The following is a 5,850-nucleotide window of genomic DNA, read 5'->3' on the forward strand; positions in this document are numbered from 1 at the left end:
CCCTCACACACTGCTGGTGGGACTGCAAATTGGTATAGCCACTATGGAAAACAGTATGGAGGTTCCTCAAAAAACTAAGACTTGATCTACCATATGATCCAGCAATCCCTCTACTGGGTATTTATCCCAAAGGCTTGAAAATCTATATCTGAAAAGATATTTGCTCACCGATGTTCATAGCAGCAGTATTCACAGTGGCCAGGTAATGAAAGCAACCAAAATGTCCTACGATAGATGATTGGCTAAAGAAGCTGTGGTACATATATACAATGGAATATTACTCGGCCATAAGGAAGAGATGAAATACTACCATTTGCGACATCATGGATGGACCTGGAGATAATCATGCTAAGCAAAATAACCCAGATAGAAAAAGTTGAAAATCACATGATATCATGTATATGTGGGATATAAACCTAAAAGCAACAAATGAACAGGACAAACAGAGACTCATGGACATGGACTATAGTCTAGTGGTTACCAGAGGGTAGGAGGTGGGGGAAGGGGGGAGGTAGATGGGGTAAAGTAGGTCAAATACGTGGTGACAGAAAGAAATCTAACTATGAGAGGTGAACACACAGTCTAAATATATATACGCCTTACTGTTAAAGTGTACAGATGAAACATTGGATTTTGTTAACCAATGTCACCAGAAGAAAATAATTAATTAATTAATTAACTTTTTATAAATAGACTACATATGAAAGATAAACTTAGATTTTATGCAGTGGTCAATAGGTGACAACTGGCAATTTACAGAAAGGAAATACGATAAATATTACCATTTTAGAAATATAGGCAACAGTCTGCAAAACAGATTGAATATATTTTTTTCAATGCATAAAGTGGAAATATTTATTAGCTTCAGCCATAAGTTCTCATTTTCTATTATTATAGATTTAGAAAAAGAATAAAATTTTAAATTATTTTAAAACATTTTTGTTTGTTTTGTTCTACTTTTAAATATTGTGTAATCTAGGATTTGCATCTTTTTCTCATATATTTTATGCTTTCTGCCTTATATATATATATATACATATATATACATATTTTATGAGGATAAAAGGTGAAGAGATTGTACATGAAGTTGAAAGTTTACTAAAATGCTTTAACCAAATATTAAAAGCTAAGTAATTACAGAAAAATAAGGTAGTATTATAATAATTTTCTAGTTCTTATTTACAGAAGAAAAAAATTTTACAAAAATAGAAAGGTTCTTTGGTAAATTAGCAGGCATTAAACAATGTTTTATTCACATTTCTGCATTAGGAGATAAGAGTTATTAACTTTCATGCTTTTTGATGTACTTAATACTCTGTAGAATTATCCATGAGCCTTAGGGGCTATTTACCTTTCTTTGCAATATACACATGTGTAAATTTTTAAAGACTTGGAAAATTTAAACAATAAATCCTCTAAAGCAACCAGCATAGTATTCTTAGGTGCATTAGTTTGCTAACATAAGTTTAATCTTTCTCATTATCATTATTCCTGCAATAAAAGCAAAATATCAACTGAGTTGGGTTTTAAATAATTTTTAAAAATAGAAATGCTAGTGATTCATACAGATAAAACACTACTTTATTAAAATATTAAGCATGAAATATTGGATTACAATCCATTGCAGCTTGATATCATTTTTCCAATTAACACTATTTTAATCAATTAAATTTAGTCCGTAAATCTTTTGGTAAAGTACATTTCAATGAACCTGTTACATAGCTTTCATTGGAAAATAGATAGCTAAGACCAAAAAATTTTTTCTTACTTAGCTATAATGTGACTATAATAATAACTAAAAAAATTCATTTTATTATAATTACTTAGGACTTACAAGCTTACTCCACCAAGAATATAGAAATCAAAGAAATAGTTTACTCTTTTGGGGTCAATGGAAAAAGGAAGTTGGATCAAGGCTGCAAGATAGAATCCTGCATATTTATCTATATAAATATTGTGTCAGTTGCAGGAGTGTTTATTAGCTATGGAAGCAGAGGGAAATATTCACTAAGGAAAATGTGAATGCCTATGTCTTCTCTGTACAGAGAAAGGAAGTTTGAAGCATCGTAGATCCCGTGAGAGATAAATGTGGGTAATTGTAGCCAGCATATTTTAAATACTCTAATCTCAAAAATAAAAAATAATATAAAAATTGGTGATTGGATTCATTAAATTGATAACTTTTGATCTTTAAGAGTTAATGTTAAGAAAATGAGGGTAAACCACAGACTAGGAGATAACATGTGCAAAATGTATAGCTGATAAAGGGTGTTCTTCAAAACATATAAAGAATTCTTACAACTCAATAATAAGAAGACTGTTCAATTTAGAAACAGTCAAAAGACCTAAATAGACATTTAATCAAGTAAGATATAGAAATGGAAATATGTACATGAAAAGAGGTATAACATTATTAATAATGAGAAAAATGCAAAATAAAGATACGAAGAGATACCACTACGCATGCACTAGAATTACTGAAATCAAAAATACAATACTCAGTTTAGTAAAGATGTGAAAAAACTGTAACCCTCTAGTGTCACTGATAAGAATGTAAAATAGTATAACCACTTTGGAAAACAGTTTAGTAGCCTCTTAGAAAGTTAAACATACACTTACCATATGGTCTAAGAAATAAAAATTAATGTTTATGAAAAATTAATCACAAATGTTTATAGCATCTTTATTCCTAATAAACAAAATATAGAAGCAATAATACGACACATCAACTGCTTAGTGAATAAACAAATGATGTCATCCATACATTGAAATAGCATTTGGACATGAAAAGGAAAAAAACTCCTGACATATGCAACAGTATGAAAGAATCTCAAAAATTAAATAGATCAGACACAAAAAAACTATATGTGATTTTATTTATAATAGATTTCTAGAAAACATAAAAACCATAGAAACATAAAGCAAAACAGTAGTTGTCATGGGGGAGAATGGGAGTGAGGACTAACAAGTAGGAAAATATTTGGAGGTGAGGGGTGATGAAAATGTTCTAAAATTGGATTATAATGATGGTTGTACAACTCTATTAATTTAGTAAAACTCATCAAACTGTATATTTAAAATGGGAGAATTCGAGGACTATAAATTATCTCTCAGTAAAATTTTAATAATATTAGCATGATCTGAAAGCCAAGGAAATTTCTATTTTGGTTTTATGAAAGAAATAAACATTATAGAGAAAGTCATGAGACATAAAATAATTTTAGAAAATGAAGAAATTCAATGACAACATGTAAAACATCAAATTCAAAATCAATCAATAATTGGATATTTCCTAATTCTATCCTCCAATTGGTTCATTTTTTAAAAACTATGAGACACTACCAAATCAGTTAAGATAATATATGCTTAATTAATTAATGAATCCTCTTTAAAATCAAGAATTAAATTCTGTTGATATCTGGAAAGAGATTTTAGACGATATGGTAAATTTATTTTGAAAATAGTTAGAACTATGCAATACTATATAATTCAGTCATTTTAACAAAAAACAGAACCTAGTAAATTTATACCCAATAATTTTTACTTGCTCTGTTATTTTGGTATTATTTCCTAAAATAAAAGTTTTGCATAGAAAACATCAATTAATAAAAAAATATAATTAATATAAAACATTAAAGATAAAAATACACAAAGAATATCATTGAGATTACCTTTACTTCAAATTTTTCAAACTTTTTACACTACTAGTTTAATTTCTTCATTGCCTAATTTGAAGATCAAGCATATACATTTTTCTAAAGAGCAAGAAAACGCATTCCAGACTAAAATCTAAGAAAAAGCTAATGTTTATTAAACTAATATTCATCCTAATAATAGTACAAATTCAAAGATATACCAAAAAAGAGTGCTAGTAATAATGTAATAAAATTACCAATTTATCTTTTGCCAGTTTAAATAAACATTATTTTGATAAGCCAAAAGTCTTAAGGAGTAGTCTTAAGACCAGGTATCAGTGCAGGTACAGCCTACTCATTTGAAGATTGCTGGTTCAGGAACTTTATTGTGATACATACTTAGCAAAGCAGTCATTACTAAAACTGATTTTTGGGTTGAATCTATAGTCATTGATAAAATACCTTCAAACATGTATCATTTTGTGCAATTTTGAAAATGCTACTTTTGATAATGTAACAGTGTCCTTTAACGTTTTTAGAGGAAACACTAAATGCTTTATTGTCCCTATAATGACAAGAATGGCAATTATTAAACTGTATTTCTAGAAGACCAAACCTATTTTTTTCTGGTGACACCTCAATATCAACACAATTACATTGCTTTGAAGAAAATAAAAGTTGACATTAGAATGTCAGAGCCTGGAATAACCTCTAAAAGCAAGAGCTTTTTCCTGTTAAGACTTAATTTTAAGAACTCTAGATCAGAACATTTTAAAGAATTCTCTTAAGAATCACACACACACACACACACATATTCACAGAAAAGAGTTCATTTATGGAACTAGATTTACTAACTAAATATACTAATAATCAAAGACAAAAATTGTATTGGACAAACCCAGTTGAAAGATATTAAGCTTCGTGTTAACAACTTTATGTGTAACCAATACCTTTAAGTTCTTTAAACACATAGGTGCTATGGGATAATATAAAAAGATTAAAGACAATTCTAAAATTCTTAATTATATAATAATAATACCACAATTTCTATTCCTTAGTACATCTTTGTTTTGGATATAACTATATATTCCATATTAAGTATTTTATTATTTTTGCTTTTCATCTGTGAATTTGTATGCAAAAATGCAGAGATGCAAAATTATAATTTTTAATAGTTTAAAATTTTGTATTTTTTTGTCTTAGAAACTGTTTTTTGATAACAGAAAACATCCAAAGAAATTTAAACTCAGTCACTACATGACTCCTTTTATGTATTCAAATATGTGTGTATGCGTATTCATAATTACGAGGTTTGATATGTAAAAACAATTGGGAAGGGAGACTAGAAAAATGTTAGCCTGAGTTTTCTTACAGGAAGTTCAAGACAAATTATGCTAAATACCCACACATAACATTAATCCTTTCCTTCCCATGTTATTCTTGATACTGAGCATATTTGACCTAAATGTACACACCCTTGATTTCCCTCCCTTGTAGTTTAGAAAACTTATTGGATTTTTTTTCTTCATTCTACTTGCCCAAATTTATTAAAAAGCAAAATGCAGCTGAATTCAACACTGAGGTGATGTTAAAAGCAAAGATAAATCAACTATGAAAAGCAAAGTTTTTCTCAGTTTCAAAGTATTGAACTTGATCATTATTTAAGAATTTAAATAATTGCAATTTAAATAATTTAAATTGTTAAAATTATTGTAATTTTCTGTCTTCAACTAAGAGCTTTCCAATTAATCTTAGCTAGAAGAGAAATAGCTAATCGGTCCATTAAATGTAAGCATGACATTATTTTTAAGAAGTGTAATGATTGCATATTTGATATGGTACTTTGTTGTCAAAGAGACAGAAGTGAATCTGAATCCTAACTCTGGCACTCATTATCTATGTTAGCTGGAAGTTACTCCTCTGAACTTCAGAGGAAAAAGAAACAATATTTAAAACCTATACTGCCTATTAACTCTTCTGCCATTAGCATGTTGTCAGGCTGGGAGTGTGAAGCATTGTTCATATTAGAGAGAAAATACATTTCTAAACTGTTCCATTCAACCTATCTGTGGTTGAGAGGGAATAGGATAAGAAAAGACCAACCTTTCAAAATCTTGGCCAGTTCTCTGATGCTCCTGGGAGACAACAAGAGTGAATGACTGTGTTTTCAACAAGAATATAAATGTATTTTTGGATATCCAAGTGTTAGTCTACC

Source organism: Pteropus alecto, unplaced genomic scaffold, assembly GCF_000325575.1.
Source record: "Pteropus alecto unplaced genomic scaffold, ASM32557v1 scaffold72, whole genome shotgun sequence".
NCBI classification, from domain to species: domain Eukaryota; kingdom Metazoa; phylum Chordata; class Mammalia; order Chiroptera; family Pteropodidae; genus Pteropus; species Pteropus alecto.